This window comes from Lissotriton vulgaris, chromosome 7 (assembly GCF_964263255.1).
Source record: "Lissotriton vulgaris chromosome 7, aLisVul1.2, whole genome shotgun sequence".
NCBI lineage: Eukaryota > Metazoa > Chordata > Amphibia > Caudata > Salamandridae > Lissotriton > Lissotriton vulgaris.
In genome coordinates this window covers 1,353,663,260-1,353,690,952 of record NC_141695.1, presented here as the reverse complement: position 1 = coordinate 1,353,690,952, position 27,693 = coordinate 1,353,663,260, and positions in this window count along the sequence as shown.

Here is a 27,693-nt window from a genome sequence, read left to right as displayed (position 1 = left end):
GAATAAATGTGAGTTTTAAGACATGTTTGAGGAGGAATTACTGATTAAGCTACTTTCAATGAGTCTGTGAATGGTACACTTGAAATACATTGCATAAATATAGGTGTGCTTTTAAATATAAATTGCAGTCTATTTGTTTATTTATTTTATATATGATGATGATTTCAAAAGGTAGACCTATATGAATGCATGCTTTTAGTAATATAGAGAGATTTATAACAAACTCATGTGTAGGTTTGATGCTATATTTTGTGTAAGCCCAACACCCCGAGTAGTTACAGAATTGTGAAGCTGCAGTACAAAAGTGTACACCATGTCATAGAGCTCATGTTTGTGCTACAATTTCAGTATTCTGCTACTGTTTAGGATGTGCACCCCTCCAATCGCTAAGGCACTACCATAATACTACTTGAATCACCGGGGCAGTGCCCATGGTCAGTCAGTCACTTCCTATGTACTCCTGTAATCCCCCCAAAATTACCCCTGCACTCATGCAATCACTAAGCATTACATATGTACTCCTTTAATGCCCCAGACATTACCCCTTCACTCATGCAATCACCAGTACATTACCTATGCACTAGTTTAATCACCCAGGCACTATCCTTACACTCCTCCAATCACTCTGTTAGTATCTGTGCCCTCCTCCAATCACTTAACCAGTATCTATGCAGTTATAAAATCACTCAGGCACTATGTATGTACTTATGAAATCACCTAGGCACTATTCAAGTACTTCTCCAATCACCCAGGCACTACTCTTGTTCTTATATAATCACACAGGTACAACCCCTGCACACTTTTTCACTTAAAGGAAATACGTACCGCGAACAGGCACGAGCATGCATTGCGTGACCCGGAACAGAAAGTAAGCATCGAGGGCGGGCGGGACAAGTGAAAACAAGATGGCCTCACCCATGAGCAACCGCATGGGTAAATTGGTGAGCCGCGATCACGCAGAAAATATCGCGAACGGGCGTAGAAAAAACTTCTGCCTCTTCTTGATATTCCCTCGTGATCGCGGACATTTTTGACATTTTTGTGATAGTTTGCGAAAGCGAATTTCACAAATTCCGTCCACCCCTAGTATTTGGATGGGTCCAATAACATAAGCAGTTGCAGAATGGTGAAGCAGCAGCTCATAAGAGTGGTCTAAAGCATGTTGAAAGAAGAATTAGTGATTAGGGTATTTTGTATGAGTTTCCTGAAAGGTAGGGTTGAAGTATATCACATTACTGTAGTGGGTTTATTTGAAATGAGAAGTACAGCTTTTTAAGTGTCAAGTTCTGCTTGGTTTTGTGACTGTGGTATGTCTGTAGTTGCAGATGTATTTCATATGTTTTCTACATCAGAAGATGTTAGATTTATAAAATACAGGTATAGATCTATTTGTATATGTCTTTTATATATGTTGATAAAAGGAAAAGGTACAGATATATACGCACATGATTTTCGAAATATGGAGAAACTTTCAACAAAGATAAGTGAAGGGTTTCTTAGCTCTTGCCTATGCTTAATACTGGATTAGGAGTAGAATAGTGAAGCAGCAGTTGTAGAAAGGTTATGTTTAAGATATGTTGGTAGAAGAATTATTGATTATGGTACTTTATAAGAGTTTGTGTAGAAGTTCACTTTAAATTTGCTGCGTAAATCTAGGTGTGTGTTTGAAATATGAAGTGTACTATTTCAAGTTTTCAGGCCTTTATGGTCTTGTAAGCGTGGTTATGTTTTTACTTGCACATGTATTGCGATATGTGTTATGCTTATGGCAATAGGTACAGATAGAAGCATGCATGCATTTAGTAATATAGTTAGAGTTATGATAGAGACATGTCATAGGTTGCTGTTTTATTTTTGGCTAGGCCCAATATTTGTAGAATGGTGAAGCTGCAGAATAAATGTGAGTTTTAAGACATGTTTGAGGAGGAATTACTGATTAAGCTACTTTCAATGAGTCTGTGAATGGTACACTTGAAATACATTGCATAAATATAGGTGTGCTTTTAAATATAAATTGCAGTCTATTTGTTTATTTATTTTATATATGATGATGATTTCAAAAGGTAGACCTATATGAATGCATGCTTTTAGTAATATAGAGAGATTTATAACAAACTCATGTGTAGGTTTGATGCTATATTTTGTGTAAGCCCAACACCCCGAGTAGTTACAGAATTGTGAAGCTGCAGTACAAAAGTGTACACTATGTCACAGAGCTCATGTTTGTGCTACAATTTCAGTATTCTGCTACTGTTTAGGATGTGCACCCCTCCAATCGCTAAGGCACTACCATAATAGTACTTGAATCACCGGGGCAGTGCCCATGGTCAGTCAGTCACTTCGTATGTACTCCTATAATCCCCCCAAAATTACCCCTGCACTCATGCAATCACTAAGCATTACATATGTACTCCTTTAATGCCCCAGACATTACCCCTTCACTCATGCAATCACCAGTACATTACCTATGCACTTGTTCAATCACCCAGGCACTATCCTTACACTCCTCCAATCACTCTGTTAGTATCTGTGCCCTCCTCCAATCACTTAACCAGTATCTATGCAGTTATAAAATCACTCAGGCACTATGTATGTACTTATGAAATCACCTAGGTACTATTCAAGTACTTCTCCAATCACCCAGGCACTACTCTTGTTCTTATATAATCACACAGGTACAACCCCTGCACTTATCCATTCACTCAGACACTACCCCTACACTCATGCAATTACACAGGCATTACCCTGTAGTCATGTAATCACCCCGGCATTATAGCTGTTTAATACAATTACACAGGCATTACCAAAGCACTTCTTAAACTATCCAGCTAGTACACATGCACTTATATAATGACCCAGGCACTACCCTTACGCGTTTCAAATCACCAAGCACTGGGCCTGTACTCTTTCAATCACTCAACCATTACCTATGCACTTATAAAATCACCCAGGCACTATCTATGCAATTCTCCAATCACCCATGCACTACCACTACACTCATACAACCTCCCACACATTACCCCAGAACTCATGCAATCACCCACACTTTACTCATGCACTCCACGAATCTCCTATACATTACCCCTGCAGTTATGCAATCACCCAGGCAGTATGCATGCGCTCTTTCAATTACTTAGGTAGTACCCATGGACTCTGCACCTCTGTTCCTTATTTCTGCACTTGTGTTTAAGCATGGGCGAATTTTGCGAATCTGGCGTTCGCGAATTTTGCGAATTTGCGAACTCGCAATCTGCAAAATCCGCGAATTCTCGCGAATTTGCAGATTTCTTTTTGTGTTCGCAAGGATTTCTGCCAGTTCGCAAGGATTTCTGACAGTTCGCGAGGGTTTTATAACAGTTCGCAATCGCGAACTTACATGTCGGCTCGCAACGGTCACAATTATGTTGTTTCTACGTCTGGTTCCTCATCATAGGTTCCCAGCACCCTCTGTTTCACCCCTGCCACCCTCTGTTTTACCCATGCCACCCTCTGGTACATCAATGCCTTATGCCACCCTCTGGTTCATCATCACTGTAGATTATGGGGGGAAAAAGCAAGCACACCTGCCTGCTTCAACTGACATGAATTAATTTGGGGTTGATTTATTAATGTGTCACTGTTTAAAAATTCCAGTCTGGCACCTGCATCCTTATCTGTAATTTGCTTTCTGTTGCAGTGCAATTTTTTTTTCCAGGACCTTTGTGGCCTACTTGTAGCTATTCTATGAGCCTGCTGTGAGGGTCAGTGCAGGGTCATACAATTGTTGCAACTAGCAACTGAACAATTGTTGCAACTAACAACTGAACTTTGGAGGGGCCTTTGTCAGGAAGCACTACAGGGAACGGTTACTAATGATGAGTTTGCACTTTTGAACCTGCTTTCACTTTTGCAAAACTCGTTTTTCTGCAGAGCAGCATTACAGCAACTTTAATGCCCCACCAAGCTTATATGAGAAAGTTGATTTCTAATCCAAAAGTTATCCAAAGAAAATCAAAAGGCCTCAAATCTAAAAAAGTGCAGGCAAATGTCAACCTGAGGAGTTATTCTGATAAAAATAATCATTTTCAGAAGGTCTATGCTACTTGCTAGTAGATTTCTTGTGCGGAATTGCAATTTTTGTAATTTCGCGAGTGCGAGATTGTTGCTGCCCGCCGCACCTGCATGTTTGCAATTGCGAACTTACACCGCAAAGAAAAAAAATCCGCTGCGTGCGAATTTGCGGATTTTGTGGGAAATTCGCGAATCTCGCGGATTGCGAATTTACCGAAAATCCGCGAGCGTAACGGATTTTCCGCACATGCTTACTTGTGTTGTGTCTTTCTGTACCTGTCACTTCTTTCTGCACCCTTTTTGCTTCTTTTTGCACCCCTCTTTCCTCTTTCTGCACCCCTCTTGCCACTTTTGCACCTCCGTTGGTTCTTTCTACACTGCTCTGGCTTTTTTCCACCCCTCTTTCTCCTTTTTACATCTCTGTTGCTTCTGTTTTTAACCTTTTCCCCTTCTTTCTGCACCTCTCTTCCTTCTTTCTGCATCCCTCTTTCTTCTTTCTGCACCCCTCCTGCCTGTTTCTGTACTCCTCTTGCCTCTTTGTGTACCTCTCTACCACTTTCTGCACCCCTCTTGCCTCTTTTTCCATCTCTTTTGCTTCTTTGTGCACCTCTTTGGCTTCATTCTGTATTTCACGTGCTTCTTTTTTGTACCTCTCTTGCCTCTTACTGCACCTCTGTTGGCTCTTTCAGTACTGCTCTAACTTTTTCCTGCACTTCTGTACCAAATTTTGGCAACCTCCTTGTCTTTTTCTGCACCCTCTTGCCCTCTTTCTGCACCTCTCTTGCCTCAGTCTGTCCACCTGTTCCCTCTTTCTGCATCCCCTGTTGCCTCTTTCTGCACCTCCTGTTGCCTCTTTCTGCACTCCTATTGCCTCTTTCTCTGCCTATGTCCCATCTGTGTGTACTTATTTTTCCTTTGTGCACATCTCTTGATTCTTTCTGCACCCCTCTACTTTGTTCTACACTCCTCTGCCCTTATTTTGCTCATGTGTTCCTCCTTTCTGCACTTCTTTTGTTTCCTTCTGAACTCTTGTTCCTTTTTTTGCATCCCTCTTGTGTCTTTCTGCAGTCTTCCTATCACTTTCTGAACCTCTCTTGCCTCTTTCTGTACCTCTATTGCTTCTTTCTTCACTCTTCTTGCTGCTTTGTACACCTCTGTCGCAGCCCACATATCTTTCACACCCCTCTTACCTCTTTCTGCATCCCTCTTACCTGTTTCTGCACCTCTGTTCCTTCTTTCTGCACTGCTTTTATTTATTTCTGAACCTCTCTTGTTTCTTTCTGTATCCCTCTTGCCTCTTTCTCCACCCCACTCCCCCTTTTTGCATCTCTGTTGTTTCTTTATGCACTTCTCTTGCTTCTTTCTGTATCTCTCTTGCTTCTTTTTGCACCCCTTTTCCCTTTCTCCCCTTTCTTCCCTCTTTCTGCACTTCTGTTGCTACTTTATGCGCTTATCTTGCTTCTTTCTGTACCTCACTTGCCTCTTTCTGCCCCTTTGTTTCCTCTTTCTGTAGTTCTCTTGCCTCCTTCTGCACTTCACTTGCCTCTTTCTGTAACTCTCCAGCCTCTTTCCGTACCTCTCTTACCTATTTTTGTTCCTCACTTGCTTCTTTCTGCACCCCTTTTGCCTGTTTCTGCATCCCTCTTTCCTCGTTGTGGAACTCTCTTGCCTCTTTCTATATCTCTCTTTCCTCTTTCTGCACCACTCTTGCCTCTTTCTGTACCTTTGTTACTTCTTTATTCACCTGTCTTGTCTCTTTCTGCACCCTTCGTGCCTCTTTCAGCACCTCTGTTGCTTCTTTCTGCAGGTCTCTTCCTCTATATGCACCCCTACTGCCTCTTGCTGTACCCCTATTGCCTCTTTCAGCACCTCTCCTACCCCTTTCTGCACCCCTCTTGCCTCTTTTTACACCTCTGTTAGTTCTTTCTGTGCCTCTTTTGCTTTGTACTGAACTTCACTTACCCCTTTCTGTACCCCTCTTGCCTTTTTCTGCACCTTTGTTGGTTCTTTTTGCGCTGCCTTGGCTTCTTCCTGCACCCCTGACCAAAATTTCTGTATCCCTCTTGCCTTTCTCTGCACCCCTCTTACCTCTTTCTGCACCTCTCTTGCCTCAATCTACCCACCTGTTCCCTCTTTCTGCACTCCTATTGCCTCTTTTTGCGTCTATGTCCCTTCTTTGTGTACTTCTTTTTTCCTTTGTGCACATCTCTTGATTCTTTCTGCACCTCTCTTCTCTATTCCTGTACCCCATGTTTGCTCTTGTGTTCCTTCTTTCTGCATTTCATGTGTTTCTTTCTGCACTCTGCTTTACTTTTCTACAACCCTCTTGCCTCTTTCTGAATTTCTCCTATCACTTTCTGCACCTCTCTTGCTTCTTTCTGCACCTCACTTACCTCTTTCTGCACTTCTCTTGCCTCTTTCTGCAACCCTGTTGTTTCTTTGTACACCTCTGTTGCTTCTTTCTGCACCCCTCATGTCTCTTTCACACTCCTCTTCCGTCTTTCTGCACCTATCTTGCCTCTTTCTATACTTCTGTTCCTTCTTTCTGTACTTCTTTTGCTTCTATATGCACTTCACTTGCCTCTTTCTTTACTTCTATTGCTTCTTTGTACACCTCTGTTGCTTCTTTCAGCAATTCTCTTGCCTGCTTCTGTACTTCTCTTCCTTCTTTCTGTACCCCTCTTGACTCTTTCTGTACCTCTCTTGCCTCTTTGTGCATCTCTTCTACCTCTTTCTGCACCCCTTGCCTCTTTTTGCACGTCTGTTGGTTCTTTCTGCACTGCTCTTGCTTCTTTCAGCACCTTACTTGCCTATTTCTGCACTTCTCCTGATTCTTTTTACACCTCCGTTGCTTGTTTCAGCAATTCTGTTGCCACTTTCTGTACTATTCTTGCTTGTTTCTGTACCTCTCTTGCATCTTTCTGCACCTCTGTTGCCTCTTTCTGTGCCCCACTTGCTTCTTTCTGCACCCCTTCTGCCTCTGTCTGTACTTCTCTTGCTTCTTTCTACATTTATCTCGCCTCTTTGTGCTCCTCTCTTGCCTTTGTGCATTTCTCTTGCCTGGTACTGCACTTCCCTTGCTTCTTTCTGCAGCCCTCTTTCCTCTTTCAGCACTTCACTTGCCTCTTTCTTCCCTTTTTTGCACATCCCTTGCCTCTTTCTATAACTTTTTTCCTCTTTCTGCGCATCTCTTGGTTCTTTCTGCATTGCTCTTCCCTTTTTCTGCACCTCTGTTGCCTCTGTCTGTACCTCTTACTTTTTTCTACATTTCTTTCTCCTTTTTCTGCACCCCTCGTTCTTCTTTCTGTACCCTTTTTCTGTTTTCCTGCACATATATTGGTTCTTTCTGCAGTGCTCTTGCCTCTTTCTGTACATCTCTTCCCTTCTTCTGTACCTCTGTTGTTTCCCACTGCAGTGTTCTTGCTTCTTTATGCACATCTGTTGCAGTCCATTTCCTAACATGCCTTAAACTTCACTTTTGTCCTTCTGCTTTACCCTTCTAGTAATGCTCAGAGTGCTGAGCCTGGGAAAATCTAAAAAAAAACTATATCATGTCTCACGTTCTAAGTCTCACCATATTCCGAAAACCATATATGCAGATGTTTGTACTTTTTAAATTGAAAGTATTTCTTCAGTAATAGATAAGAATATTTCTATATAATTATTTTAATAATATTAAATATTATTTTAAAAGCTTTTTTCAGATATTCTCCATTATCATTAAGAAAGAGTCAGCATGACAAGAAAAGATTTAAAGAAAAGACAACAAAAAAAACAGTACAAGAAAAAGTCTTCCGGTAAGAGAACTAAAAGACTTTTATGGAATGTAATCCATTTTGAAAATGGAGAAAACAGAAAGAAAAGTTGTAGAACCAAGCAGAAGGAAATGAAAAAAGGACAAATTAATGAAAAATCAGGTTATGGGAAAACAATTTATGTTGAAAGAAGGATAAAAGAATATAAGGACATTAGGAAACAAATGTATAAAAGTAGAATACTACAAAATGTATTGAAAAATTGCAAAAAATATTTTAAAAATTTGCATTTTACAAAAGAAACAACAGATTGAAAGTGTAGTTGAAACCGCTTTTGAATTGAAAAGAAGATTGTTTATATTAGTATTGAAGAGAATGAAAACAATGATTAAAACAATGCATTTCATGAAGGGGAAAAGTAAAAGAAAAAGACTGGATAATAGAACTAACATTTGCAAAAATACTTCGGGTGAATGGAAACACACTTCTAGTAGTGATTATTTATTTTATGAAGAAAGCTATTTTCAACAAAATACATTAGTTCACACAGTTGAAACCAGTGGTCTTTCTTATGAGGTTAAAAACGGTTGTCCAATTGAAAAAGAAAAGATGGTTGCTAGAAATTTGGAAGAAGTAATAGCTGAAGAAGTTCAAGGGAGATGTTCACAAGATCCAGTGTATAGGTGGGATTGTAGTATTATTTGTAGTATACAATATGAATCTATTGATATTTTACTAAATTTCTTACGTTCACCGCGCTGTAATAAACCTAATCAAGGTCAGTCCACGGCAATTTTTTACCATTATTTCTGTGTACCTACGTTATTTTTGTGAACCACGTTCTTGATACCATGAGTTCACACGGGGCTATAAGGAATAATCACTCATTCAAATTGTTTACTCATATAAAATGCTTGAAATGACACATTATATGCCTATTGACGTTTATACAATGTAATACATTATGTATTGTTTTGTTTTCTTTGTGAATTCATGATACCTATTACTGACATATCACACTGTTTCTAGATATAATTGAAGTCCCCTGTAGAAGGGCTATATAATTGAAATGCATTGGGCAACAAACATATTTTGGAATATGATATAAAATATTCAGAAAAAATATGCAAATACTGAAAATCTTCGTTACCAATAAATAAATTACATGACATCGAAAAACGATCTCTTGAAAATGTAATGAAAAGATAAAAGGAGTGCATGGATGGAATGCATCTTGTGATACAGGATATATATCTTTATTCATTTACTTATCAATCTTGGCAGCCCAGCAAGATTACCACCACATGCACCAACGAAACATAATTACACAAAGGAAAGACGTATTACTTTATTCACTTAGGAGTGCGGAACCAAATTCAATTCATTTTGTATAAAAACAAGTGTTAACCAGAAGATTAAGATGTTGCAAGGACTAGATCCTTGTAAAGTTAGAAAATAGACTGACCTGCAGGGTCATTCACTGGCATCTCTTGCTGGAAAAGTGTGTCAAAGTAAATTTCATCATTTGAGAATGTTGTCAGTACATCACTCAGAAATGTGGAAGTTAAGAAGAAGATTGTACTATGAAAAAACTGCATTATCTGTAAGTGAAATAAACACTGCTCTTTTGCATGGTTCAGTAGCGGATGTAAAAAGAAGTGTGTGATGATATACAGTTTTGTTACTTTGGTAGTGAAGAGGAGTGCAGAGAAAGTGAGAGTTTCATAAGTGTAGATGTTGAAGAAGAGGTGGAAGATAGTACTACTGAAAAGGTTGCAGAAGTAATTACAAAGTATAAGGTAGTTTGTTCTGAAAAACCAAACTATGTATTTGTTGTCTATGTACTCACTATAGAAGTCAAACTAGGAATGTTGATGAGTATTTAAAAAGTGAAAAGGAAAATGATAATAAGTGGGAGCAATTTGGTGCCTATTTGTTAGTGGGAGGTCGTTTTGAGTTGGGTAGTAATCAATGTTTTTGTGAATATTGTTACAACAAATTTGAAGAGAACAAAATGCCAGCTAGAGCTGTACACAATAACTTTGAGTTGGTAGGTATTCCTTCAAAACTGGTGGATTTAAATACATATGAGTCCATTCTTATTCAATCTGTGCACCAGTTTCAGGCTATAGTTCATATGAAGCCTAAAACAGAAAAGCTACCTCCATTAGATTCACAAAGAGGTTTGAAAGGAAGAATGTGTATGTACCTTTAGATTTTAAGAAAAATATTTAACTGTTGGTGTTGAAAGAGAGGAAAGTAAACCTGCAGTTATTCTAGTTAATGGTGTACCAATAAAGAGTCCCAAAATATGGCAAGAGTTAGTAGATGTCACCAAACTTCAAAAGCTACATTATATCTTATACAAAACAATATCTATTAAAAAAATGTATATGTGGAAGAAGAAATATCTTTAGAAGATGATAGAAAGATTTCAACTGGCCAAAAAGAAAGAGTGGACAAGTCCAGGAGTGAAAAAATGTACAAACATTACAGTATACAACCTCTACATTCAAAAGAAGTGATTGGACACACTATTGAACTATTCCAAATGAAGAAAGCAAAAGGAACTCACATGAGTGTTAGGGAAAAAAGTTTGGAAGCTCATTGTTTTCCACAGCTCTTCCTTACTGGAAAAGGTAGATGATATAATGAACTACCAGTACAGATTCTATTTCATAATACCGTACAACAGGATTGTACTCAGAGGATCCAAGATTTTGACAGTGTGTTCCATATGTATTTCATCTCTGTTTGAACGTGACTTGTCTGGTCTTTTATATGCAGTGAACCACATATTAAAAACAGGAGTTCATCTTACACATATGAAAGGAATCTTTGGACAAAGTTGAATAAATAGATGACCATTTAAAATCTCAGTTAATTAATTTGATGGCGTGTCAACGTGGTACTAATGATTATTGGTATAATCGTCATGGAGAACTTAAATGTATGTTAAGGAACTTAGGAACCCCTAGATGGTTTGTTACGTTTAGCTGTGCTGAAAACTCATGGGACTATTTACTTGAATTTCTACGAGAAGCAAATTCAAATGTAAAAAATATTGAATTGATGACAGCTGGAAAACTGTGTTCCTTAGATCCTGTAAACGTATGCAGATATTTTAATCATACGTTTCAAGTTATGATGTCCTTTGTCTGCAATAAAAATAATCCACTTCGTGGAGAAGTTATTGATTTTTTCTGTAGAAAGGAATATCAAGCCAGAGGTGCATCTCATATTCACATGATATTATGGATCAACAAGGCAGCAAAGTTTGGAACTGATGAAAGTGTTTTGTCTTTCGTTGAAGAATATTTTACCTGTGACATACCAAAAGAAGGAGGCGAAAACAACTTGAGACAGCAAGTTTTATGGTTTCAAAGTCATCGATGTGGAAAATATTGTCAATGGAAATACAAGTCAAAGGGAACGTTTTATACATTGTGTTGTTTTGGAATCCCATGTCCAGTAATTTCAAAAGGAAGTATCAACAGTTTCATGCTGGCAGTAAGGCATACTATAACTGAAAAATCTCCAGAAAATACTTACAACATAAAGAGAACTGAAGAATCAAAGTATATTAATGACTACAATCCAGTGATTTTGACGATGTGGAATGCAAATATGGATATCCAGTATGTTGAAGATAAATCGATTGCTGTTGCTCGTTATGTTATGTCAAATATAACCAAATCTGAAGAGACTGAGTTGAAAGATACGTGGAAATAAATTTCACAAGAAAAGACTCTTAAGTAACAAATTGTACAGCTTTAAATTGAAGATGCTTACCCATTGAGAGATGGAATCGGATTGGTTGACTTCTGCAAGTTTATAGTCAAAGTCTAGAGGAATCATTGGGTAAGTCTAGGTCTTGCTGCAACACAAAATCGAGTATTGAAATCTTTAAAAGAAACGGAATAGTCAGCATTGAATGAACCAAAAAGTACAGATATTGTTAAAACGAATATGTTGGATATGTACTATGTCTGTATGAAGTACTGCAACATTACAGCTTTAAGAGAAATGTTTCAGAAAATATAAATGAAGAAAAATATCCAGTAATTGGATGTGAAGGATGTTTGGTAAAACATTCAAAAGGAAATCTTATTAACCACATGAAACTCAGTTGCAACACTTCTGTAACTTTTCAAGCCTTGTTGTAGTGAAGCAGAATAATTTTGAGAGTTTAACTGTTATGAAGATTCTTTTAATGCATGGAAAGATAATATTCAATGCACAATTTTCCCTACTCATCAACAAATGTTAAACGTAGAGATTGAACAAGAAACTACTATTGCAGCTGAATAGCTAGAGACAGTTCTCAAGGTAATCAGAGTTCTGCTCCATTAACCCCTTCCGTGCGGCCGCGATTTTCCCCGTGTGCGGCCGCCGGCAGAACGCGGGCGGGCCATGACGAACCCCAGCCGTCATCAGCACACAAGCACCGTAGTGCATGACGGCTGGGGTTCGTCACCAGCATGGAAGGGGCTAAGTCAAGATCCACTAGGACAACCAATTCTTGAAAATAAAGCAGTAATAGACAAGAGTAAAGTAGAAATGACAATGCAACAAGCACCACAGGATATTATTGATTTGAGAAAGTTTGAAGATCAAGTGAATATTGAATGAAAAGAAATATATCAGTAAGTGACACTACAGATTCAGCATGGTTTGCTACATGAAAAATAAGAATGCCAATGTACATCATTTAAACTTATTTGAGTGTACATTAGTGGTAAAGCTGGACCAGGAAAAAGTTTTAAAAATAATGCTTTGACCAGTTATCTACACAAAACTACTGGATGTTATTTATCTTGTCTTGTAACAACTCCAACTGGATTAGCAGCACACACCATTAAAGGGATTACTTTACATTGATGTCTCATGCTACCAGTTGAACATGAAAATAAATTGGAATATCACAAGCTATCTGGAGAAGCTTGTTAGGAAGTGTCAAGAGTACTGAAGAAAATGAAATTTCTAATCATTGATGAGGTGAGCATGGTCTTAAACCTAATGCTTGCCTTTGTACATTTAAGACTACAACAGCTTTTAAAAACAGATTATGATGTTCTATTTGGAGGAAAACATGTAATTGTATTTGGTGACCTACTACATCTTACTCCTGTGAAAGGGCAACCTTTTTTTAAAACACCTGTCCATAAAGACACTCGGAAATCTTTGGGAAGTATTGGAAATGTTAACATTTGGTCTCATTTTTAATATAAAGAACATATTAAGAATATGCGACAAAGAAATGATGAAAATTATGGAACAATTCTTCAAGATATAAGAATTGGTGTTTTGACTAAATATGGCAAATAAGTTTTACAAAGTTGTCTACTAACAAACTTGTTTCCAAATGAAAACATTGCACCTGAATTACGGTACAAAATAATTGAAGAACATAAGTCTATAGTTTGCCTAATGCCAACACTGCAAGAGTGTTCTACATTAAGCAAGATGTGAAACTGAAAAAACAACCAATAGTGAAAATGGAAGCCATTGATAAAATGGAGCATGAAGGAGTTACTATTTTTCTCTCAGTGAAATTACAGTTAAAATTGGATTCTTTGGAGAAGTCTGTATCTAAGACTGCTGGTTTAGAAAATTCTTTCTATGTCTGTGTAAAGTGTCGGGTAATTTTATGGCATAATTTGGATGTAGAAAGAGGTTTAGTAATTGGAGCAATGGGTAAAGTTATTGATTTTGTTAATTATGAGAAGAGAGATGGACTTGAATTTTTTAAGATTGAATTTGATCAGATAGAAGAGGTAAAACAGTTTGGACGTTGTGCTGTTCATTTTTTGCTTGTAAAAGACTTGTATCTTTCTTTAGCATATGCAGTAACCATTCATAAATCTCAAGGTTTAAGTGTAGACAATGCTTTGGTAAATGTTGGAAGTACAGTGTGTAAAGAAGGCATGGCATACGTTGCATTGTCTTGAGTAAGAACATTATCTCGTTTGTATTTGATTGATTTTGATGAGGAAAAGGTTAGTGCTGATGCAAATTGTGTAAGAGAGTATAATTGGTTAGGAAGACTGTATTTTATTTATTTATTTATTTAATATTTGTAAGGCACGTCAAATCATCCCTAAGGGGAGGTAGATCACCAGATGGACAGTGCTCTATCAAAACAGCCACATTTTGAAGAGTTTCTTAAGTTGTGCAAGGTTAGGACATGCTCGCAGATCCTCTGGTAAACTATTCCAGTGGGCGTGGGCTAGATGAGAGAAAGCACACCCTCCTATCTTAGTTTTTCTGATTCTGCAGGTGCAAAGCAGTCTTTGACTGCTGGATCTTGAGAGCCGCCCTAGTGAGTACCATTGCAGCATTTTGATTAAATATGCTGTACCGTGTCCTTGCAGAGACTGTATGCTCCTAACTTAGGTGAATGTCCCATATATGAAAAACGTGTTGTATGACAAAACGAAAATATGACAAACATTCTAGTGAGGTTGAAAAAAGAAAACAATTGAAGACAATGATGAAGCTGCAAAGAAAATAAAAATGGACACTGTTGATGATATTGTAGGATACCAGTTAGAAAATAGTTCAGGTATCAATTCCTATGCTAATGTAATTGTGTTTTATTTAGAAGACCTTCATTATCAAATTATAGAAAATCGAGAAAATAGATTCTGCTCTATATTACATTATATTTTTGAAAAGTTGGAAACTGATGGAACTAAAATCCATACTGTTTCTGGCATGCAGCATCTTTTGGATATATGTACTGGTTCTTCACAATTTACACTTAATGTACAAGATGCACAAACATTTCTTATGTTTATGCTTGTGGTATTGGAAGATGAAGGAATAGAAATTTAACATTTGTTTGGACTAAGTTACAAATGGGATCACAAATGGGAAGAGTGTTCATTTACTTCTTCCAATGAAATAAACACTGTACGATTCATATATTTGACAATACCAGATTGCAAAGCAATGTATTTTAACAAATTAGTAAAAACAGCTAATCAAGATATGAAATGTTCTCATTGCAAATCAGAAATGTTGTCAACATTATTTATAGAAATATTTGGACAATATGTCATTTTAATGCTACAAAGTTGTACAGCAGATGGACGAAAATTAGAAACCAAAATTAAAAATAGTGTGGCAAGTCAAATATCTATTTCAGGAAGCACTTTTAAAGCAATGGCTATTATTTTTCATCATGGACCTACTACATCATCTGGACTCTGGACACCATACTGTGGATTTAAAGTGCAATAAAGGATGGACATATTGCAATGATGCACATTTGCAATAAACATGTAGGTTGCCTTACGAATTACCAAAGTCTTATCTGATGTTTTTGATACCAAAATTTTGAAAACATCATTCGGCCAACTGGGAAGATGTGAACACGAATTAATGAATTTATTTTTGGATATTTTCAAAGCAAATGGAATTGGAAACAATATTCGGCCTATTGGGAAGATGAGAACAATTTCTTTTTGGTTAATTGTTTGTGCTATTTATTATTGCATTTGCAAAATTGAGTTTGAAGAAACTAGTTGATATATTTGATCTTTATAATATACGCGATGTAAATAAGAGTGTATATTTTAGTAAATGCACTTTAGAGAAATAAATGATTTAATGTAGTTGAAGAATGTAATTTATAAACTGTAGATAGGAAAACATATAGTTGAATTTGTTCTTAATATTTTGGACGCAGATTTGTTCTTTTTTACAATCTCATTGATTGTATTTTCCCCCCTGTTATATGATGATCTACATTGAAATAACTGTGTATACTGAAATTCAGTAGAATCTGAGAACAGCAAAAAAGGGAAACTGAATATGTTATCTAATTGTAAAATTATGTTGTGTTCCTAAAACCATAATAATATATATAATAAAGGTTTTTCTTCTTTTTTTATAACAGAAGAAAATAGTAAACCTTGAAAAGATTTTAAAATCAGTTTACAACAAAACAACAGTCAAATAGTTTCACTGAGTTTGGTTTGTACTTTAAAAGAGAAGGTAAGATGAAATAATGTAAGAAGCATAATATTATGATGTTATGTTTACAATCACTTTTATTGCATTCATCCATATTTTTCAAATACTACCCATGCACCGATCTATATAATTAGGCACTATTCTCACACTCTTGCCATCACCCAAGCACTGTCCAAGCATTTGTTGATTCACCTAGCCTGAATTCGTATATTTATAATATCACCCAGATACTACATATGTTCCCTTCAAATCACCCAGGCACCACTGATGCACTCCTTGATCCACCTAGGCATTAGCTACGAACTTCTGAAATAAGCCATGTACTATCCGTGTAGTCTTTTAATCAGCCAGTTACTACCCTTGCAGTCTTCTAATAATCCAGGCACTACTGCTTTATTCATATATTTATCTAGGCAGTATTCATATACTTGCAAAAACATGCAGATACTACCTATGCACTCATGCAATCACCCAGGCACTATCCATGCAGTCTTCTAATCATCCATGCACTACTCCTGCACTCATGCAATCACTCTCCTACTACTTTGCACTGCTTGAATCAAACAAGAACTACCCAGGCATGCATACATGGTGGCAGACACCACCCATGCACTCTCTCATGCACCCACGCATTACCCATGCACTCCTTCAATCAATCAGACATTACCACTGCCTGTACTCATACAATCACATAGGCATTAGCCATGTACTCCTTCAATCACTCAGGCAGTACCCCTGCAGCCATGCAATAACCCAGGCACTACCCTTGCACTCCTCCTGTCATCCTGGAACTATCCAGCCACTCCTCCAATCACCCAGCCACTACCTATGCACTTATAAAATTACCAAGGCACTACCTATACACTCATCTAATCACTCAGGCACTAGCCATGCCCTCCTCCATTCACCTAGACATTAACCCTGTATTCATGCAATCACTTACGCATTTCCCATGTATTCCTTCGATAACTCAGGCAGTGCCCATGTAGTCATACAATCACTCATGTACTACTTATGCACTCATGCAATAATCCAGTCACCACCCTTGCACTCCTCCAGTCATCCTGACACTATCCATGTACTCCCTCAATCACCCAACCACTACCCATACACTTATAAAATCACCAAGGCACTACCTATACACTCATCTAATCATTCAGGCAGTAGCCATGCACTCCTCCATTCACCTAAATATTACCCCTGCATTCATACAATCACCTAGACATTACCCATGAACTCCTTCAATCAGTCATGCAGTGCTCATGCAGTCATACAGGCACTGAAGCACTTCTGTGGCACTTATGCAATCACCCAAGCACTACCCATGCAGTATTCCAATCATCCACACACTACTGCTGCACTCATGCAATCACCCTGCTACTACTCATGCACTCCTCCAATCAACCAGGCACTACCCATGCACTCTTCCAATAACTCAGGCACTATCCTTGCACTCCTCCAATCCTCCAAGCACTACCCAGGTACCCATGTAGTCATCCAGGTATTATCCATGTAATTCTTCATACAACAAATACACATTTGTCTTTTTTTAACCAAATAGGCGGGTCTAACAATAACCATTTTTTTGCTTATTTTTTTGTTTTATAATTTTTTTGTGTTTTGTAAAACTCTTTTTTGTATTTTGTGGGTGTTTTTGTTCTATAAACGAACAAACAGCCCAAAAAACTTTAAAACTTTTCTGTAACTTTTTTCAATGAAAAAAATAATTGCAAATTTTTTTAAACAATGATGGCTTCTTGCAGCAAAAACAATTGCGTTGATAGACTGTTCACCATAGCAAAGAACTTTTTTACACTTTATACATCTTTGTTCAAGACCAGCAAACTCTGGCCTAATATCATGTCCTCTAAGGTAATTTGGTACTGGCTGATGTACTAGGTCCTGCATCTTGATCACCTTGCAGGATTTATTGTTGCAGTTCTCGTCGTTGTTGATCCCGTGCTAGCTGACAAGGATGAATGGTTGAGAAGGTGAATCAACATTGACAAAGTTACACACGAGTATTTTTGTCTTGGAACCCCGAGATAATATGTGCTTGCAAATGCTGCAGGTCACCTTTCTTGCGTTGACCTTCTTTTCTCCATCTGGAAAAGTAAAGAAGGGCCAGACAATGCTCTCCTTTCTTCTTTTTGTTGGTTCCCACAACTCATCTTCTTCACCAATGATGTCATCTGGTGGATTTGAAGATGCCATTTTTCTTGTTTAAAAAAAAAAAAACAAGAAGAGCACTAAACACAAAATGTGTGTCTCCTGGTAATATTGTTGAAGGAATGAGAAATTTGGGTGGGGTGGTGTAACTTCTAGAATAAAAAATTAAACCAATGAAATGCTTTCTTTTGAAGTCACATGGGCTCCCGCACACAGTGCACAACCAGCGTGCACCTGGCGTTATTCCTGAAAAATATATTTAACAAAAATGTATCATTATTCTAGTATCACAAATATATGATTTTTATAATTAGATTAGGAAATCTCTTGCTATAATATACATATTAAACTTCTATACATATACTTTTAAAACTTAAAGATTTGCGATGGATTCAAGCACCTGGGGCGACCCCTGGAACTACGTATGTAACGTTACGCGTGGCTGAGATTCGTGCACCCATCACATACCAAACAGGCATCCTACACAGCTTAACCAATATGGCGGCAAAATTCTTGGATTCGCGCATCCACCGAGAAAGGTACACGATCGGTATGCGAATCCACTTTAGAAAAGAGAAAACATTGCATTATGTTTATAAAAATTTAAAAACTAAGAAAAAGTCTTTTGGGGAAATTATATTTAGGAATTAGCATTTAAAAAACCTTTGAAATTCACTGAAAAAACTGGAGGTTTCAGGGAAGTTGTAGTTAGTAATTAGCATTTAAAAATCTTTAGAAATCACTGAATAAACCATAGGTTTGAAGGGCATTATAATTAGAAATTAGCATGTAAAATGCCTTAGAAATTCACTGAAAAAAACACAGGTTTCAGGGACGTTATAATTCGTTGGACACTCATACAAAACCAGAGAAATGTGTCCGTTATAATTAGTTGAGCTAACTATAACTCGTGCCTCGCAATGCGCTGCTGATGACATCACATATTACATCACTCATGACATGGTCATTGACATCATTGATGACATCTCAAATTACATCACTGATGACCACTGATGATATCATCCTAGTGATAATCTAATGTACCTCCTCACACCCTAATATAAACTTTGATACACCCACTCTAAAATAGACTACCATTTTTTAAACCAAAGACACCAATACCAGTTACTACATACCCACTCACTGATTCCTAGGGCTACACACATCCACTCATTCACTTATACAGTCACTCATACAAGCAGTCACTCATCAATACAGCTTCTGATATATGCACTCATACATCCATACAGACACTCACATACTGACACTTACCCATAGAGTTACTCACACAACAAGTCAGTCATCCAGACTCAATCACACTGCCATTTACTCACCAATACAATTATACACACACCACCTCACTTATTCATACAGATACTAACACATACTTACTCTGTTATACAATTACTGACACAAACAAATACTCATCCATACAGCCACTCTCAGAATCACTCACTCTCACATATAGTCAGTTATATACCCCAACACTCACATACACTGCCTTTCACATATGTAGTTACTCACCCATATACCACTCAGACATCTTCACACTGACTGACACAGCCATACTCACAGTCACTCACCCATACAGTCCCTCACAGATGCACTCATAAAACCAAACACCCACTGAATCACCCACTCATACATCCATGTGGGGAGTTACACTTCCCCACCCACCCACCCACACACACTCAGTTACCATTTAGTTACTCAGACAACCAATCAATAACCCATATAGACACTGATGTAGATACTCACCAACTCATGCAGCAACTCACACAGCAACAGACAGACTGATACAGACATTCACACAGATAAGTCATTCACACATGCATTTACTAAAATACATTTAATCACTCACTTATACAGTCAGCCACGCACTCGCTAAATCATCCATTCAGACATTCAAACACCCACTCATTCTTCAATACACCTTTGCTTATCTATAATTAACCTTCTTAAACTTTAAAAAATCATCCAGTCTCTTGATGTTTTCATCAGTGATGCCATTTGAGATGTCATCAGTGATGTCACTGACCATGTCATGAGTCATGTAATATGTAACGCCATCAGCAGAGGACGTGATCTTAGAACGGAGAAGGGAAATAGTGTCATTGGACAGGCAGGCCGCCCAGAGTTACTGGTAATCACCACTGCAGCCTGTCCAGTTGATCTGTACACCCTGGGGAGTACTTCAAGACCCAGGGTGCAACGCGTGCCCTTGCCTGCAGCACCGTCGTATATAGTGATGCATTAATAACTGTGGCACAGGACGTGCATGGCTAAAGCCCGGGCCAAGGGTGGGCTAGTCCTAGCCCATCACAGCTAGTAAGAGGCTGGGCTGGGCCCCCTCTCTTGGCTTGGTGTTTTCGGGGATTAGATATTTGAGCAGGCCTGGTCTACACAGATTGTGAAAGGGCCCACAAGGATATTCTTGACTGCTTCCAGCTACGAAACCTGTGAGGTAGGAGATCTTTTTGTGTACTGTTCTCTTGAAGCAGGAGTAGCACATTATTGACTGAATATCCAGCTGCTGATCCCTATTCTTATCCCCTGTAATACTACAAGTTGGTTTTCAAGTTGGGTAGAACCCTTCCAAACTATGGGAAGACGTAAAGGTGTGTCTTTAGCACCTTCTGGTCCTCCATCCACCATGATGGATGCCTTTTTAATGCGGGCAGCAGGAATAATTGACAAAGAAATCGAGTTGGTGTCCCGTCGGCTCTCCCAATCCCCTGTACCTTGCCTTGTCTCAAGTCCACCAGGTGCAGTGGGGGGTAGCATCTTGCACTGCACTCAAAGACGCAATTTTGCATCTGGGATCTCATCTGGTCAAATTAGTTCACCAGCTCCGGGCATTGTGATTGAGGGAGTGCAGCGAGTGGGATCTCAGGGGCCAGAGGCAGATAGAACCAGCCTTAATAGTCTTGTGCCTATAGTACTCACCAAATCAAATCATGTGGGTAACATATTATTATAATTTTTAAAATATTTTTAATTGCATTATTTTGTAAATTCACAACATAACAATCATGTCACCATCAGTCAACACTCCCGTCCCACCCGCCCCCCACCCGCCAAGCATCTTCGTTAAAAACAGTACAGTCCCCTGAAACTCAGGCCACCCCATCGCATATTCGTTAAGAACCCAATCCATATCATCTAAATGTCTTTCGTTGTGGATCCTCCAGTGCCCTCGTATGGACCCCCTTCGTCTTCTGGGTTCGGAAACCCCCATCTAGGCCATGGCATTGTCTCCACTTGCCCCACACTCTACCAAATTTCTTAGGGCACCCCCTCGCCTTATAAGTGACTCTCAGCTGCCATATATGAATCCAGACTTCTCCTCCTTTCCTCCAGCTGTGATAACTCCACCACCCCCCACTTCCTTGCCACATCTATCTTGGCTACCACCAGGGCAAGGACCAGGAAAATCAACAATGGGCGCGGGAGGTCCACATCGTTAGTCATGCCCAGCAAAAACAACTTAGGGTCTAATGGCAGGGCAGTCTCCAGCACCTCACACAATTCTCTCATGATCTCCACCCAGTAAGTTTGAAGTGTGGTGCAGGACCAGACAGTGTGGTAGAAATCTCCTCTGCTGTGGCCACATCTCAGGCAGTTCGAGTCTGTAGCCCTACCCATCTTGTGCAGTCGCTCCCTGTCAAAGTATGTCCTGTGGAGAATATTGTATTGGATAAGCCTCAGTCAAGATTTAATGGCTACCTCCCTCGGATGCATCAACACTATATCCCAGTCTACGTCATCCATTTCCCCCACGTCTTCCTCCCACTTCCTCCGAAGCTTGACCAGCCCATTGGGTATAATATTCATCAGTGTTCTGTACGTTAGGGAGACCTCCCTATCTGGGATTTGTTCCTGCAGTAGGCGGCCTTCCAGAGGAGCATATTCAGGGGGCGTTCCTAACAGGGCCCTCTCCGACCCCCAGGCATGCATCAACGGAGCATATTTAAAGTACTTTGTACGGTGTAGTCCGAATTCTGTCCTTAACGTTTGAAATTATTTCAGTGCCCCTCTCGTGATCACGTCTCCCAGTGTTGATATCCCTATGTCATCCCATCTCCGGAACCCTTTCAGCTTATTCAGTTCTTTTAACCAAGCACAGTGCCATAGTGGCGTCTGCCTAGTAGGCTTCTTCTACCAGCCTATACTTTTGGTCACCCGATTCCATACCGTCAGGGTAAGCCTGGTGGCCGGAAGTTAAACCCCTGTCCCTTTGCCCCCATAGAGATAGTAGGCGCATGTACGGGCTGCCATTCCACTTCTCTCCAGTGCGTAGGTGGGGTGCGCAGTGGGGGCGTGGAGCCAGTCATTAATAGGGACCAGGTATTCTGCCCAGTAGTAGGCTTCTATGTTGGGGAGCGAGATCCCACCACTATACTGGTGTCTGTTTAGGGTCGCCAACGTCACCCGAGGTTGCTTACCCAACTATAGGAAGGCTCTCTACTCGGCATTGATATCCGTGAACACCCCATGGGGGAGAGGATAGTACTCATTTTGGAAGGTGTATAGAAACCGCGGTAGCAAAAACATTTTGAACATGGCCGCTCGGCCCAGGATCGTTAGGGGGAGCAACCGCAACCGCTCAGCGTCGTCTATGAAATTATGTATTATTCGCCTGATGTTCCTCTCGTAGGAGAGGGCACTATCCAGCGTCACAAAAATCCCAAGGTACGAAAACCCTCGCTCGTCGTTTGCAACCGCTCCGGCAAGCCCGACCATTGTTTCTGGCCCGAGGGTCATAGAGTATCGATTTGTGCCAATTTATATGGTATCCTGCGTGAGCTCCGTATCTTTCCAGCTCTGAGAACAATGTCGCTATAGTAGTTTCTGGGTGAGTGATATACAGGAGGACGTCATTCGCAGATAAGGATATTTTTTCCTCTGCGGCATCGGATGGGCCCATTCGAAACCCCCTGATGTCTGCATTTTGTCTTATCGCGCATGCCAGCACCTCAATCGTCAGAGCAAATAGCAGAGGGGACAGGGGCACCCCTGTCTGGTCCCCCTCCACACCGGAAAGTCCCAAGAGAGAATCCCGTTTAGTTTGACTTTCGTTCTGGGTCCGTGTAGAGAAACTGTACCCATTTCTGGAACCGGGGTCCGAAACCAAACCGTATCAGGACCCCTTCAAGAAAGGGCCAGTGGACTGCATCAAACGCCTTTTCGGCGTCCAGAGACAGGAACCAAAGGGGGGTCCCGCCTCCTGCTCACCTCCTGTAACCAATTATGCGTTCATCTGAGGTTCAATCTGGTGGCCCTATCAGGGAGGAAGCCCGTCTGATCTAAATGAACGAGCCCCGTTATCACCTTCCGTAGCCAAAGGGCAAGGATAGTCGCTAGGAGCTTCACTTCTATGTTTAAGAGGGAGATGGGGAGGTAAGAAGCACAATCCTCCACCGGCTAATCTTCCTTATAGACCGGAATTATCGTAGCCATAGGTAGGTCTTGCGGCAGCTCACCTACTTGCACTGCCTCCTCGAAGAGTCCCAGCAGATGGCGGGCCACTAAATCCGAGGTGCGTTTAAAAAATTACGCAGGGAACCCATTAGGACCCGGGGACTTCCCCGCTCGTAGCTTGGTCAGGGCCGCCTTAAAGTCATCTAACTTAATGTCAGCCTCTAGGGCTCTTTGGTCCTCTTCCGTCAAGACTGGGAGGTCAATGTGTGACATATAGCATAGGGCGTCATCCTGCGTCCCTAGGTCCCTAGCGTCATAGAATAGTTTAAAATGTGTAGCAAACGCCTCCGCTATCTGCACGTTTGACCGTACTAGTTTCCCCTGGGCATCCCTTACCTGTTCTATCCATCTCGCGTCCCTTTCCTTTCTGTTGAGCCACACCAATAGCTTACCCGATTTGTCTCCCACATCATATAACCGATGAAGTGTCAACAGTGCCTGTGTTTTGGCCTCCCCCGTCAGTATGTCCCTATAGTGGCGTTGCACATCCATCAACTTTCTGAGAGTCTCCGGTGCTCTATTGCTTTGGTTCTCTTTATCCAGTTTCAGTATCTGAGCCTCAAGCATCCTAGCATCGTTCCTAAGCATGGGCGAATTTTGCGAATCAGGCATTCGCGAATTTGCGTATTTGCGAACTCGCAATCCGTAAAATCCGCGAACTCTCGCGAATTTGCGGATTTTTTTTGTGTGTTCGCAAGGGTTTCTGCCAGTTCGCGAGGGTTTTGTACCAGTTCGCAATTGCGAACTTACTTGTCGGCTCGCAACGGTCGTGACTTTGTTGTTTCTACGTCTGGTTCATCATCACAGGTTCACAGCACCCTCTGTTTCACCACTGCCACCCTCTGATTCACCCATGCCACCCTCTGGTACATCACTGCCACCCTCTGATTCATCACTGTAGATTATGGGGGGGAAAAGCAAGCACACCTGCCCTGCTTCAACTGACATTAATTAATTTGGGGTTGATTAATGTGTCACTGAATTTAAACTTCCTGTCTGGCACCTGCTTCCTTATCTGTAATTTGCTTTCTGTTCCAGTGCAATTTTTGTGGCCTACTTGTAGCTATTCTATGAGCCTGCTGTGAGGGTCAGAGCAGGGTCATAGAATAGTTGCAAGAAGGCAACTGAACTCTGGAGGGGCCCCTCAGGAAGCACTACAGGGTATGGTTACTAATGATGAGTTTGAACTTTTGCACCTGCTGAGTGCTTTCAGTTTTGCAAAACTCGTTTTTCTGCAGAACAGCAACTGTAATGCCCCAAACAAACGTAGGCAACTGAACTCTGGAGGGGCCCCTCAGGAAGCACTACAGGGACTGGTTACTAATGATGAGTGAACTTTTGCAACTGTGAGTGCTTTCAGTTTTGCAAAACTCGTTTTTCTGCAGAACAGCAACTGTAATGCCCCAAACAAACTTACTTGTGAAAGTTGATTTCTAATCCAAAAGTGATCCAAAGAAAGTCAAAAAGGCCTCAAATCCAAAAAAGTGCAGGCAAATGTCAACCTGAGGAGTTATTCTGATTAAAATCATCATTTTCAGAAGGTTTATGCTGCTTGCTGGTGGATTTCTTGTGCAGAATTGCAAATTTTGTAATTTCACGAGTGCGAGATTGTTGCTGGCCGCCGCATCTACATGTTCGCAATTGCGAACTCTCGCGATGCGTCGCCAAAGTCCCGCGGGATCCCGCAGCAAGATCCAAAATGGCGCAGTACTCGCAAAATATCGAGAAAAACAACTCGGCAAATGCTGAATGACGGTAAGTGAACGCCACACACCGCAATATTGTATCACCAAGCAAAAAAATCCGCTGCGTGCAAATTTGCGGATTTTCGGTAAATTCGCGAGTGTTCGCGGATTGCGAATTTACCGAAAATCCGAAAAATCCATGCTTAATCGTTCCGCACTTTCCTAGTCTCCTCCGCTAGCCTGTTCTGCGCTCTATCGCGCAGGACCGCCTTAAAGGTCTCCCAAAAGACCACCTTCGACGAGACCGAGCCCTCATTGTCAGCAATATACGTCTTGATATCGGCTCTGATACCCTTCAGTATGGTCACATTCTGCAGATCCCAGGCCGTCAACCTCCAAGTCCCCCCCTTCCTTGCCCTCCCTCCCCCCACCACTGCTAGGAGCGGGGAGTGATTCAAAATCCCCCTGGCTTGATATTCGGCCGTAACGTCGGCCGTCAGAGTATGTCTGGCCATGAAGATATAGTCAAGTCTCGAGTAGACCTTGTGCACCCCTGAGAAGAATGAATAAGTCCTGTCCTCTGGATGTAGCAACCTCCATACGTCAGTCAAGCCCAACTTGGAAATTGTGACAATCGTATACTCCTGCTGTCTCCAGATACCCCGCAATCCCACATAGGTCCCTTTGGGTTCACGACACACCTGTGTAATTTGTAACGGTGGATTCTTTTTACTCAATATGGCCACACCCCTGGAGCCTGCGGTAAACCCAGCATGTACCAGAACCGTGTACTGCCCTCTAACTAAGAACCCCCATTTGGTGCCTTGAAGGTGTGTTTCCTGGAGTAGGATTATGTCAGGGCCCATCCGCTTTATGTAGGCATGTACCAGCCCTCTCTTTATTTTACTACCATGACCATTTATGTTCTAGGTTAAGACCCTTAGCCCCTTCCGGACCTGCAGTGTCTCCGTATGGCTACCTGACATCTAGCCCTAATTCCTGGTGCATGATGCCTGGGGTCGATGCAATAGGAGCTTGCAGGATGCTGACGTGGATGACCTCTGTGACATGCCCAAGCCCCCCTTCCTCCCCCAGCTCCCCACCAAACTTCCCCCATCCCCACCGCCCATCCCCCCAACCTCCCCGTCCCTTCTCCCCAACTTTCTCAAACTTAGAACAAAGACAACTTCCCTCATCACTATCCACCCCACCTTCCTCCCCCGTCAGTCCCATCCTCTACCAAAACAGAATATAGGACTTTCCGGCAGAGAAGGTCTGTCGCCCTTCCCTGGTTCACCCCCGAACAGCCAAACGCTAACTGTCTATGTGGCAGATATAGAAAACTCTCCTACAAGACCTACGTATAAGTGCGGAATGGGAATACACTAAAACAATAGGTATAGGGGTGAGTCAACTTGCGTGCCTTCCGGCTATGAGCCTGAATCTCTTCCGCCCTTTCTGTCCCAAGTTCAAGAGTGTGAGTCCTGGGTATCGTCCTGCGAGCCCCCTGTCTGCTTAGCCGCTTTCTGCTCCATCTCGTGAATTGCTGCTACCAGTGGATGCAGTGACTGCGCCTCCACTTCCTCCGCTCCAGATGTGAGGCCACCAGTGTCTTCCTCCTCTTCCGAGCGGGGATCCTTTTCCAGGCAGCAAAACCTGGACCCTGCCATATCGCCTGCGACGGTGGATGCATTTTTCCGCTTCTGTCGGCCAGTCTCGCTATGTTTGGGATACGGCGTCGTCTGCACCCGCCTCCTGCTCTTCGATCCTCTCCGTCTCTGGGATTTCTGCAGCCCCCACTGGGACCCATTGGTTGTCTCCTCATTTGCCGCCCCTCGCCTCTCCTCTTCCGCTCTCCGGAGTGGGGGGCGCTCCTCCAGCCACTGCCACGCATCCTCCGGGTGGGTAAAAAAGTATGTCTTCTCACTGTAAATCACTTTCAATTTCGCCGGGAAGAGCAGCATGTATTGGATACGTAAGTCTCTTAACTTTGCTTTCACCAGATCAAAGGAGCGCCTCTGCTTCTGCACCTCCTGGCTATAGTCTGGGAATATCATTATGTGCGCGTTGTCCAGTCGGATCTCCCCCATTTTTCTGGCTTCTCTCAGGATCAAATCACGGTCTGCAAAGTTCAGGAAACATGCAATGACCGGCCTCGGCCTTGCTCCCACCGGTGGCTTCGTAAGCAATGCCCAGTGCACTCGCTTGATCAGAAAGTAAGTAGAGAACTTCACTGTCTGGAAGGTCTTCTGTAGCCAGGAGTGCAAGAACGTCACCATATTAGTTCCTTCAAGTCCTTCTCTAAAGCCCACAAAGCGTAGGTTATTGTGGCGGGCCCTATTTTCCGCGTCATCCACCTTCCATTGTAACTGCCGATGTGAGGCCTGAAGTTCCGCCATATATTTCTTAAGAGCCTGAATAGAGTCCTCTGCTTCGCCCAGCCTAGTCTCCGCTGTGGTCACCCGCTCCGTCAAGTTGCGGAAGTCCTGTCTCAGCAGTGTGACCTTTGAGCCCACCTCCCCGATCTTGACCTCCAGCGCTGCCGGGACACTTGTATGTCCTCCCTTGAGGCT